Source organism: Acomys russatus, chromosome 5 (assembly GCF_903995435.1).
Source record: "Acomys russatus chromosome 5, mAcoRus1.1, whole genome shotgun sequence".
NCBI lineage: Eukaryota > Metazoa > Chordata > Mammalia > Rodentia > Muridae > Acomys > Acomys russatus.
This window is the reverse complement of record NC_067141.1, coordinates 36,665,904-36,679,618: the sequence shown is the minus strand read 5'-3', so window position 1 is coordinate 36,679,618 and position 13,715 is coordinate 36,665,904. Positions and strand designations below refer to the sequence as shown.

At 43.9% G+C, this 13,715-nt stretch overlaps 1 protein-coding gene across 1 annotated transcript in view; it reads right to left on the bottom strand.

Annotated features, from left to right (window-relative positions):
* Gna14 (G protein subunit alpha 14) overlaps positions 1 to 13,715 on the bottom strand; it is a 172,116-nt gene that overhangs the window by 19,825 nt on the left and 138,576 nt on the right. The window lies entirely within an intron of this gene.

Genomic DNA, 13,715 nt, shown 5'->3' with positions numbered 1-13,715 from the left:
GGGTTAGAGTACTCTTTAACTCTGAAGTTGCTAACTCCATTTAACCAAGGGACACAGTTCCACTAACTGTGATGGTGAGTGACAAACATCCAGCCCCATGAGCCATGGTCTTTCGTGGGTCCTGAGGCACACCCTAAACTGTCCTCACCACCTGTGTTGGGCATTTCTGTTCTAAGAGGGGTCCTTGGAGCAGCATTGGGGAGACTACTTGGAAACATAGAACATGGCCAGCATCTTTGTATGGCCTTGCTTCTTGGACCGAAATAAAAGAGAACAGAGTGCCAACATTCTCTCTCTGCTTCCTGAATGTGGGTGCAATGTGATCAGATGCCTCACGTTTCTGCTACCTCACCACCATGGGCTATACCTCAAACCATGAGAAAAATAAACCCTTTCTTCCATAAGTAGATTTTGTCAGATATCGTCACTGCAATATGAAAAGTAACAATACAAAGAACTGGTACCAGAAGTAGGGACACTACTGGGATAAATCTGACCGTGCAGTTCCTAGACATTTGGAACTGCTTTGAGGTGGGGTCAGGACTATGGACAAGGTTAGAACCATAAAAACCACACAATTTTATAAGCAGAGCATAATGAACCATTGGGACAGTAGTTTCGGAGACCAGCCTACCAAGAAAGGCAGGGACTATGGAGGACCAACTCATGCGTTTCAGAGGGGAAGAAAGACTCTATCAAGAACTTAGCTAGAGGCCACTCATACAATATTCTGGCGAACAACCTGGTGGCATTCTGCCATGCCCTGAGACCCTGAGTGAGACTGAATCCAAACGTAGTGGACTATTTAGGGGGGATAAGATCTCAGCACAGGAAAACATTCATTATTACTCAGTGCTGTGTTCTGGTCTACAGTGAGAGCAAAAGAGCAACGTACATCAGAAAGGTTGAGAAATTTTCCAAGTTGGTGGAGAAGGAGGAAGTTTACAGTTTCAGACAAGGCATGTCCTGGGAAAGCAGCTGCAATTATTAGATTAGTAACAGTAAAAGAGGCCTTTCACTCTGTACATGGATAGTAAGAAAGGTGCTTTGAGGGAAAGATCCCACGTACTAAAGGCTCCAACTTGTGACATACAAAGGTATTTGAAAGGAAGGAGAATGAGGCGAGAATGCCGCTGCGTAGATTCCCTGCTTGACAGCAATGCCTAGGGAGGTTTTACCCTAGGGTCAGCTTGGAAGGCACAGAGGCTGCTGCAACTATAATCCAAGGGGCTGGGCTCCATCTTGACCTGCAGCAGAATGTGGTAGCATCAGGTGGTGGTTTTAATGTCCCCCATAAGTTCTTATGCTTGAACATTTGATCCCCTATGGCGCTCTTTGGGGAGGTCATGGAACCGTTAGTAGGTAGGGCCTTGCTAGAGGAAGTACATCACTGGGGGTGGGCTTTAAGGGTTTATAGTCTTACATCACTTTCCGTTCTCCTGCTCTGCTTCCTGTCTGCTCTAGCTGCCTGCTGCCTCACCCTTATGGATTTCCCCTCTGGAACCACAAACTAAAATAAACTCTTTCTTCTCTAAGTTGTGTTTGCTCATGTTTCATCACAGCAACATTTACACATTGTCCATGTGGTGCTTATTTCATAGGCATGAAAGATACAAGAGAGGCAGGGCTGTAGAGGCTCCTGTCAAGGCTCTAGAAGGCTCCTGAGGCCAGGCAATGTGCATCATGGTGGAATTCTCTGCAAGGAGGCCCGAGGACATGGAGAACATGAAGAAGCCCATGTAAAGGACACCAATGCCTCAGATTCTTGGGGACAACAAGACTTTCCTCTGATATGAGTACTGATGTTGGCAACGTGCATAGAAGCCATCAACCACAGGTTCTTTCTGTAGAATGACTGCAGCCTGAGACTGCTCCCTACAGACACTGCCAACATGAGCCACCCTTCTTCCTCTTTCAGCAGATGCCCTGTCAGTTCTGTCATGATGGACTGTCTCCTCTAATTGTGAAACAAATAATCCCTTCCTTAAGTTGCTTCTGATCTCAGTGACTTTTTCCCCATCTTTATCTATACACCTCTGGTGACAACTTAAGGGTCTTTAAGACACTGAGGTTGAAGCACAGAGTGAGAGGTGAGTTTGGGTCCCCAACTTTTCAATCATGATTTTTTGTCCACTGCGGTCACAAAGCTGTCACACTGCTACAGAATCCACGCTTGTTTTGGTCACACCAAATGTACAGAGAACTGACAACAGAACATGAGACTCTTAAGACTCTCAACACCCATAACAGTCTTTACTTGCAGTGTGGATGAAGAAAGCAACTGTGGATTCTCCCTGAAACCAACACATTGACAGCATACCCCCAAACGGCTGGCATGTGTGCACCCAAGGTCCTGAGACTGCTAAGGAAAACAAGTTGGTGTTGTGAGATACCATTTTAAAATCCTGTCTCACATGTGAACTGGTCTGTAAATGCCGACTGACCTTTGCTTTTAAAAAAATCTCCTCGAGAAGAGAAGCTCTGACAGAACCAAGGCCAAGGGATTAAATTTTTTTTTAAATGGACCTTTATCCTTAACCTTTAGTTTTTAACTCCAGCCAAACATTTTTGTCATTTAGAAAGTGTGATTTACTCTCAGATAAAGTTTTTTTCAACCATCCACAGAGAACATAGGAAGCTTCTCCAGTGACATCAAAGCATTTAGAAATGTTTCGATAGGATCATTTGGTTTCTATTTCAGGGGTGAGTGGTGGCAGAATAATGCCAACTTCAAAAGCAAAAGAACCCACGAGGGCCACCAAGGCCAGGAAATCCAGGACCAGGAGTATCCTGACAGCCCCAAGCAGCACGCAGGGCTAAACCTCAGGAGGGAGCCAGGGCCTTCAGCATCACTGCAGGAAAGTGCATGTGAGAGTTCTAACAGGCTCACAGTATCTTCTCACATCATCAAAGAAAAGAAAGGAAAAGAAACAACCTGTGTCCTCCACCATCACTCACACCATAGTCACCAGGCTCCTACTTCACATTATTTAAATAACTGTTTGTGGTCACTATGTCTGTCCAATTGTGTGTGATTACATATATGTGGACTGTATGTAGATCAGGGTTTGGTGCTGGGATCAAATTCAGGGCACACAGTGTAGTAGGCAAGTGCACTACCAAGTATATAGTTTTTATATTAATTAAGGGCTTTATTTTACCCTTTTCTTTTTAAATCTTGTAGCAGTATTATTTTGCCCTCACTTTAAAAACCTCATTTATATACAACATATATACAGTTTACTGACTTGAAATGTACAGTCAATATTCAGAGTTGTGCAACTATCCCACTTAACTTTAAAACATTTGTATTGCCTGAGAAGACCAACAGTAGTCTTCAGGTTAAACTGCATCCTCCACAAAGATACGCCGAAGTTCAAATCCCCTGTTTGGAAATAGTCTTTCCAGATGTAATCTGGTTAAGATGGGGCCACTACAGTGGGCCCAAATCCAATCTGACAGGTCTCTTTACCAGATCAGGCGAAGTTAGACACAGACACACAGAGAAGGCAGAGGAGCCAGACAAGATAGAAAGGAAGGATGGTTGGTGGCAGAGGGTGGCCACTATGATGCTTGTGAGCCACAATAATGATGCTAAGGTACAAAAACCCCAAGGGTGCAGTAGTGGCACACATACCTTGTTGGTAACCAACAGCTCTCTAATTGGACTTAAGACCTGCTCAACAACAGGGCCACTGTGCTTCTTACTGGAAACCTAGCCAGCTGCCCCGAGCTAGTGAAGTCATGAATCTTAGAGGAGAGCCTACAATGGTCACTTTACTAAACCAGCATGATACCTAACCACATTCTAAATATTTGTCTGTATTCCCACAGAAAAGTGTAGTCCTCACCTTTACTACAGAAACTTCTCTTTGCCATAGATGGAGACCATTACAGAAAACCACAACTAGTCAAAATGCAGAGAACAAGAGATCATTTGATGCCCAATCTTAGCTGATACATTTACAACATGATCCTGCATCTAACGCTCAGGGATAATTGTGAAAAGAGCCAGAGGAATAGAAATGTCACTGTGAAACTGTGTCTTCTAGGACTTCTGGAAAAGTTACACTATGAGGTCTCATCAGTACCATACTTTAAACAAGACCTGAACAGCAATGACACCAATAGACATAACAACTTGGAAGGAGGAAAATTCAAGGGGCCTTCACCTTGGAAACTAAGGAATGCTGAGAGTAGGAGAAATAATATTTCCCAGGGAAAGCGCACCAACTGGTTACCCCATACCAAGTGGTCAGCCCTGAATCATATAGATATAAGTAACATTATGCAGACTGAGAAGAGTATATATATATACACTTATGAACAACACATATTTTTATGTGTTGTGAACATATTTATTTACATAATTTTTATTTACATATATATTTATTACACATTTATTTACATATTTATTGTATGTGCAGAAATATTTTTAAAAGAAGCCATTAATTTGAGAGAGAGAGCAAGGAGTTATATGGGAGGGGTTGAGGGGATAAAAAGAGAAGAGGAGTGATGTGATTATAATTTCAGAAAATAAAAAGTATTTTTAGAATAATCGGAGTACCAGAAGCTGAAAAGGGCATGGAGGACACCTCCATTTGGGACTCCTGGCTTTGGGACCAAGGGAATAAATAAGCATCTGTTGCTCTCTACCACCTGCTCTGTGGTAATGTACTGGAGAAACTCTCCTGAAAGTATGGTCGCTCTACTCCCTTCACAGTCTCCTAGCCTGAGACAGCCAATGATACACTCTGTCACTCTCTCTCTAAGTGGATTTGCCTCTTTTGGACATTTGCTATAAATGGTTGCTTACAATATGTGGTCCTTTGTGACTGGCTTCTCTTATTTACCATACATTTTCAAAATTTATACAGGCAGTAGTTTGTATCAGTACAGCAATTCTTTTTTCTTTACTATTGAATAACACTTCACTCGATAAATACACGACTTTTGTGTGGGAACTGGAATCCAGGAGGAGGTGAGGGAGGTGGTGTCATGAACCCAAGAAACAGACCCCTAAGACCAGCATCGAGGTGTAGATCTATCTTACTGAGTAACAGCAATCATTTTTATACAGTCTTTGGACCAATGGTGAACAGGCATAAGCTGTGCCATAGCCAACCATCCCACTGGCACAATGGGGAGGTGCCAGGCCACCAGCACCCAAGGGGGCTTCCGTGAAGACAGAGGAAGCAACCACCGTTCTGTTCTGGGCCCATTCTGAGGTTTTACTCTAGTTTTCTGGGATTCTCTATTTTGTGACACCCGTTGTGCCAGCACACCTTGGTATGGAAGTCTCTCTCACCATCCACTGGGCCCTACCAGGGGCTGTAGAACCCATACTTTAAAAAAAAAAAAATACAGTCTTTCTCTGTGTTGCCCAGGCTGGTCTCAAACTTGCAAGATTTTCCTGCTCACCAGGGCAGTTCTAATATTGTAGGTATGTATCTTCATGCCTGGTTGACCACCACATTAATTTAATCCACTCAGTTAATGGCTATTTGGATTTTTATGCTTTCTGGTTGTGAACATTCTTTTTCATCTCTTTTCTGGTTCTAATAATGTCATATTACAGACTAAGCCAGTTATAAAATGTTCTTTTCTTGGCTCACAGTTCTGACTCAAGGTCAGGGACCTGCATCTAATGACGGCTTCCTTGCTGTCAGAATTGTGGGACAGTAATGACAGCTTCCTTGCTGTCAGAATTGTGGGACAGTAAGTGTATGTCATTTCATAGTGAGACAAAGAGACCTTCCCAGAGACCAAAGTTAACTGGGTTTCATAGCAGACCTGCTCCCTAGACAACCACTCTTTTATTAGCCCCATGACTAGATTGAGCCCATGAGGATGACAGAGGGCCAATCATTACACACAGGTCTATCTTCCACTCTTGACTCAATCATTTTCACAACAGTTCATTTCAACGACTTTTGGTGGATCTACAATATATTCCCAGCACAGGAGCATTTACATGCAGATAAGTGTTTCATTCTTCTTGGGTAGGAATTTAGACACACCTGAGTAGTAGAATTGCTGGAGAGCTCTACACTTAACCCTTTAAGCAACTGACAGTATTTTCCAAACCAGTGACCCCCTCCATTTTAATTCCCACCAGCAATATATGATGGCAGCCTTCCATTTCTAAAGAGTCTTGCTGAATACAATAGCACTGACATCTTTTTTTTTTTTTTTTTTTGGCTGGAATATAAACTATTGTCTTTGGCTCACACTGGGCACTTGGTCCCTACCTGGTGGGTCTGCTTTGAGAGGCTCTTGAGATTTTGGGAGGTGGGGCCCTGCTGAAGGAAATACCTAACTGGAAGAGAGGAGGTCTTGTGAGTATCTTGTCCTCGTCCCTTTCTTTCTCCCTTCCCTTGTCTTCCATGAACAAAGACATGTCAGCTGCACATTTCCACCACCAGAAGGAGCTGCCCAGGTGCATAAGGCCAAGTGACTCTACATTGAACCCTCCAAAACAATGCACCAAATTAAATCTTCCCTCCTTTGCTTATTTCCTATGTTTTGGTCTCAGCAATGCTAAAATAATAAGCACTATTTTATTTGTTATGTTTGTCATAAATTGTATACATACATAATGCATCATATCTACTCTGGGTTTTAATCTTTACCTCATCATACCTTCTGTTTTTGTTTTTTTGTTTTGTTTTGTTTTGTTTTGTTTTTGTTGTTGTTGTTGTTTTTGCCAGTTTGTTACTGTTTTCTTGTTTTGCATGTTTGTTTAGGGGCTTGTCTTAATCTGCAAAATCTCTTCTATGGCCTGAAGTCTCAGATTCCTCCCACTACTTTTATATTCTGTTCTGGTCCCCTAGGCATTCCTGTCATCCCTTTTATATTTTATTCCAGGCTCCTAGAGGCTATTTCCTAGTTGGTATAAGTCACTCATCGGTCAAAGGTTACATATAAGGCACTGTAGTCAGATTTTTACCTTTACCGCTGCATGGCATGGGTGGGGGGAAAACCTGAGGCATCCTGGGATGGTATGGAGTTGGGCAAGTGCATGATGCTTATAGCATAAGGGGTGAATGTGATTCATGTTGAAGCTCAGCTTCTGGCTTGCTTGGTCCAGAAGTTATGCGTAAGCACCTCCTGCCTTCCATCCTGTCTTTTTGTTTAATCCCTCACCCCCTACTTTCCCCCCTGGGAATTGAACCTAGGGCCTTATGCACACTGGGCAAATGTTCAACCATGAGACCACATCCCAGCTCTGCAACGAGTTCTTCAGTAAAGTTTTCACACCTAACTAATGGATCTGTGACTTGCTTCTTGGTGGCTTCTGTTTTCACGTGCCCACCATTTCTCAATCTCTGGAAGGCTGTCTCTCACTCTTTTGACTTTGCCATTACCATTGTTACCAGTGTCACAGAGCTGCTTTACTTTACTGTGTACACCAAAGTGTTCACTATTTTGGATAATGGCATTAGGCACAAAGTTCTCCACGCTGTGTTCCAAATACAAGCAGCCCCCGCTGGTGCAACTGTGGAAACTGTGGACCAGACATTTTTATGCTCACCTGCATCTTCTTCCTTGGGACGGAATTCATTTCCACAGCACCTGCTCTGAGGGAGGGGACAGTGATCAACTTTTGATACAGTGGACAACAGTCCATTTCTACAGTGAGGACCATGCACAGCAGGGAGATGGAGTTCACAGTCCTTGTTATTTTATGTTACCTTCCTGGCATGAAAACTGGACTCTAGAAGCATCCTAGTCGGGAATGATGGCAGGTCCAGAATTCTTAGCATTTCATGGCTGGGTCAGAGCCCTTGACCCACAAATGAACTTTGCCAGAAGAAAAAGATGTTCAGTCTTCTCAGAAGTCCTTGCCTGAACTAGGACTTCCGGAACACGGGGCTGGAGCGGATGAGACACTGGCAGCCTTCTCGGCTTGGAGTGAAATCAGAGCCCTAGACTAAGAGCCGGGGCAGTTGGGAGAAGCCCCCAACTCTCAGACATGCCCTCCTGGATGTTGTTTCTGTTACATGGACACCAACAAGAAGAGCAACAGTAGATGGAGGCTTGGTCACCAGCAACTCTCCATGCTCCCACTGAAAGCCAGCCAACTTGCTCAGACGAGTGTTCATTTGCTACATGCTCTCAGGGAAACTGCCAGAGACATTAATTCAGTGGTTTCAACCTGTGCATCATGACCACTTTGTGGTCAAATGACCCTTTGGTGTTGAACAATCCTTTCGCAGGGGTCATGAGTCAGCTATACTGCACACCAGGTAGTTACACTATGATGCATAACAGTAACAAACTCACAGGAAGTAGCAACATAATAGTTTTATGGTTGGGGGGTCACCACAACATGAGAAGCTATATTAAAGGGTCACAGCATTAGGAAGGTTAAGAACCACTGCTTTAAATAGTGTGTATCTATAACTTTTCACTCACGAATTGGCTGTTTTACTGGGGAAAGGGTCACCAAGCTTCTCATACTTCCGCTCTACAGGTTTGAGTGTGCCCTGCTCTGTACACACACTTCCTAAAAGACAGGCGATCACCATATAGCCTAGGATGGACTCAAACTCACGCTGTCACCTCAGCCGTCGTGTGCTGAGACTATAGGCATGTGTCCCATTTCAGCTCTGAAAACCACAAGTAAGTGGTTACTACGCATCTTCTGGCATCCCGCGTGGCTGTACTGCCCACACACAAGGCTTGCTGTGTAGGTGGGCATTTCTAGGATTTGCCAATGTTTCAGGGACTTCTTTCCTGGGAACAGGGACAGACCATCTTTCACTTGAGATGTGAATAATCTGCAAGGCCAGCAGAGGCCTTTCCTTGCTTCATGCTTGTCTGCTTTTTTGTCTCTTGCAATGAATCATGGAGGCTTATGACGATCATAAAATGGGCAAGTGCCTGTCAGCCGGGAACCTGACTAGTGGCTGTGAAGCAGAGCCCTCCGTCCTTTGGTTAGATAGTTAGCAAAGCATGCTTGTGCTAAGCCACCAGAGTTGGGCACTATTTGTTTTTATCAACTGCACAACTTCACTTATTGTAAGTCATAAGAATGCTACTCTTTTTTTTTCAACTCTAATTTCATAACACATACACGTATGTGCACATGCGCACGCACACACACACACATGCATGCACGCATGCAGACATGACTGGTTTAGACAATTTCGCCTCTCAGTATCCACATAAAATCTACACTCTGCAGCAAGTTCTCATGGTGCCACGTGAATCTTCACATAGCCTGTCAGTCTGTGTGTCCCAGCACCTCAAGTGTGCCCCAGCACCTCAAATGCGTTCCTCGTCTTAAAAAAAAGATGTATTTATTTATTTATTTATTATCTATGTATACAGTGTTCTGCCTGCATATGTGCCTGCAGGCCGGAAGAAGGCATCAAATCTCATTATAGATGGTTGTGAGCCACCAAGGTGGTTGCTGCGAATTGAACTCAGGACCTCTGGAAGAGCAGCCAGTGCTCTTAACCTCTGAGCCATTCCTCATCTTTTTCTCTTTTGTGACAAGGAACTGAATGAGGCCATCACCCAACACACACTACCTGTTTCCTTCCTCCCTTTGCACGAGAACTTCTTTCCATCCTTCCAGACTCAGCTGTGGCACGTTTGCTGTCAGGAAAAGAAGCCTGAGCCAGGGAGAGGGGTGAATACTCACAAGAGATGAGGCTCTTACATACATGCTGTCAGGAGAGACCCTCAGAATAGGTTTAGGATGAACTGTACTTTTCTGCCTTCCTTTTGCAAGGGGAGGAATTGTGGACAAATCATTTACAACGTGTGTCAGAGTTCTATTTCATGTACTTTTGAAGGTAAAATTAACAACAAAGAAAAAAGCCTAGCTAACAAGTATTAGGTTGGGTGAGCAACAGCCTTTCTTGGAGCTTACTTTATGCAAAGAATGTTCGCTTCTGTCACCGCCTGGTGTGGGTAAAACCCTCATAATGCTCCACATCTGCAGCTGATGGCCTGGTGGCTTCCACTGCAGCCTCATAGCCTCCAGGCTGCCCAAGCATTCTTGCAACCCGACAGTCATCACACCAGGGAAGAGTACAGCCGGGAATTGGGCTCTGTGAAGTATTATAGACTGTGTGGATTGAGGAGGGTCTTAAGTAATAGGGTGCCACTTGTATTGGATTTAGTGAAATGCCATATCTAGGTGAACCCCAAAAGTGCAAAGCCATATTTGACAGATTCCAGGGCAAACTCAAAGAGGGCAGTGCTCTTGGTTTGACTAAAGGAAAGCCTCCAGTTTTCTCTGGCCACTCTGTGCTGGGGCTGTGCAGCTTGGCTTTTATGAAAACAAAGCCCCATGTAGCAGCATGCTTGGTAATAACACCTAACTCTGACAAACATCGCTGGTTTTGACGGCTTCTGGGATCCAGGCTGTATTCCTTAATGACTCTACCCTAGCTCCTATGGGGCATCCAAGATTCATTCATATTCAAAGCCAATTAAGAGATGCTAATACTTTGGGGGTGCAGCTCCCACAATGCCTAGGGAAGAAGGTAAATGCTTACTACAGGCTGTTGCTCCTCTGTGGATGACACAGACATCACACTGCACAATGAAGCTGACTCACTCTGAACATACAGTTGAATTACAAGTATGTGGCTACTGAGAAGGATTAAGCAGAGAAGAGAATGGGAGAAAGGGAGGGAAGAGAGGGGTAAGGTAGAGAGTACAGGGAGGGACAGCTAACATTAAAGGCCGTTTGAAGGATCTTTTAGAAACCTACTAGTTTTAGAAGCATTGTTATTTTATTAGGTTATTTGTTTTTAGAAGCTTCTTAAAATATATGCACATATAAAAGAAATCTAAATGAAATCAACAAATAACAGGAGAGACAAAGCTCCAACTAGTCATTACTTGCCACCAAGTGAAACCCCCAGTTCTAGAAATGTGTGACATCTAATTGTGTTGTTGGCCAAAGGAGCCCCATAGAAACCTAAAATATTCTAGCATCCACATAGCAGCTCACCAACTGTCTGTAACTCTAGTTCCAAGGTATCTGACACTCTTACAACAATGCACATAAAATAAAATTTTTAAAAAATTAAATTAAATAAAAATTTAAAAAAAGAAACCTAAAACAACTCAGGCTCTTTCCAAGGATATTGGTTGCTCTCCATAAACTGATAGTAAAACCCTATTGCTGATAACAACTCTTAGCTATCTCACTGAACACAGAAAAGTCAAGCTAGTGCCAACTAGAGTTTTCATCCCTAGTGACTAATGTCCATGGTACAGGAAGGTATTCTTACACTACTGGAGAAAGATAAATATCAACTGTGCTACAGACCCTTTGATCTACGATGGTGACCTGCCTGCTTGGTATGCTGATGTAGTAAGGCATCAATGTTGTGGGAGTAACTAACCACTGTGGGTTGGATTTAAGGCCCACTCTAGGAGGTGAACACATGCGTAACACTGCTTGGGTGTCCATCAATCTGAGACTAGGCCAAGGACCTAGGGGAAAACCAAGTACTATTGTTCTGATGAAAGAACATAGTAACAAAATGACTCCTACTGACATTCTGCTGTACCCATAGGTAGTATCTCACTCCACCACCATCAGAGCACCTTCCTCCTGCACTAGATGGGAACTAATATAGAGACCCACAACTGGGCAACATGCAGGGAGTGAGAGACCTTGGGACACTCAGTAGTAAATGAAATGTCTTCATCATAATAAACATTGCTGAAGAGGAGGCGGAAAGGTTATAAAAGCCAGAGAGAATAGAACATACCAAGGAACCGAGTCTTCCAGACACAAAAGGACTGATGTGCACACAAACTCACAGAGGCTGTGGCGACATGCACAGGGACCACATAGACCTAAGGCAGATGGGGTCTCCGCACTGAGATGGAAAGTAGACCTGAGTGCCCATCCCTAACCAAGAACTTATCTCTAATTGATAACAGCTCACACAAAAAAATTAATTTCTTCAAGGGAGAGTCGCACTGGTATACAAACCATGCTTGGGGGGTAGGCTCCACGTTCAACAGTAGACAGCCAACACGAAACAAACTCCAAGGGATTCTTGGAGGGGTGTGTGTGCGTGTACGTGTGTGTGTGCGCGCGCGCGCGCGCGTGTGCATGCGTGCTTTTAAAAATCTTATTGTCTTATTAGTTTTTACTTGCACATTATAGTCTCTGATTTTGAATTTTTATGGTGTATGTGTGTGTGTTTATTTCTCCTGCTCTTTCTTAAGTTTCTTTTCTTTTTTGTTAGATTGCTGATTTTGTTTTAGTCTTCTTTATCTGTTTGTTTATTATTTGCCTGGTTTTTTTTTTAAGAGAGAGAAAAAGGAGGTGTGGAGTTGGAATGGTAGGAAGATAGAAAGGATTTGGTAGTATATGGGGGACAGGAAATCGAGATCAGGATATATTGCATAAAAGTAAATGTATTATCAACAATAAAATAAAATAAAAAACAAGTGGGTGGTGAAAGGAGGGTACAACAATCACAGTACTGATGACAGCACTGATGTCTGACCCTGGTGAGAGACAGAATAGAAAAGAGTCAAGGATCCCATTCATTGAAAACTTTATGTTCTGCGGAGTCTTGGCTAAAGTTTAAAGTAATTCAGAGTCATTGAGAGCAGGGGATTGACTGGATCAGACCCCAGTCTTGAGTAACACTGAAGAGAGATGAGGATGAGCTGCTATGATGGTGGGACCACTGTGTGGGTAGAAAGCTGTGAGCATGTACATTTCAAAATAGGTAGAATGTGGTTCTCCTCTTCCTTCGGGGGCTGATGGCCACCAGCCCATCAAGACAAGAAGAGCAAAAGACAAAGGCACAGGGCTTGGAAGGTCTTAAGCACAATGGAGGTCAAACACTCTGGGAACCACACCAGGCACCAATTCAACTTTAATCAGGAAGAGCAAAGGCTATATAGCCCTTGGGGAGTGGGTGGGTGGCTTCCAGGATAGGTGTTCATAATTGGTTGAAACCAGGCACTTTAAGGATGCTTGCTTTACATTTGGCAGCACACTCCTATCATATGAACGGGGACACAGCACCTAATTATCCCATAGGCACAGGGAGGTGAGAGCTAGCAGGGAGCTGTGTCAAGGGCCATATATCCAATGTGGTTAGGGGCATCTATGTCTAAAGACACTCTCCAGATAGAGTTAGGCAGTGAGCCAGAGGCCCAGCTGGGGAGAGGAAGTCCTACACCTAACACCTAGTTCAGAACAGCTATCCAGACAGGGAGAACTGCAACCTTGAACAGCAGGGTCCTTCCAACAGTAGGATCTCCATGAGCCAGTAGATTAAATATTGGGCCAAGGGACAGGAAGGAGTCATCATTAAACAAAAGTTGGGAGGTTGGTAAGCTAGTTAATGGCTCCATCATGATTAGCTGGACATCTCCGAGCAGGGCAGCTGGGCAGTGGGGATGAAGGAGTAGAAACAGGGGAGGAACAGTTTGCCACCCTGGGGAAGAAAGATGCCAAGACTGGCAAACTCATCACAAAAGCCATTTGCTGCAGTCACATGTGAGTCCGAGTGAACAACCCATGCAGTCTGTGCACAGCACACCACCCAAAATAGAGGGATGTGTGAGGGAATAAAAGTCTCTCTGACCTTAAATGGGAGGGAAAGGTAGAGCCAGAAGATGCAAGCACATTTAAACAAACATACATGGGGGAAGCTGGTGCGAAGTACACCAGCAACTGAGATGCAGGATGGTGGAGTTCCCTGGAGGTCTGT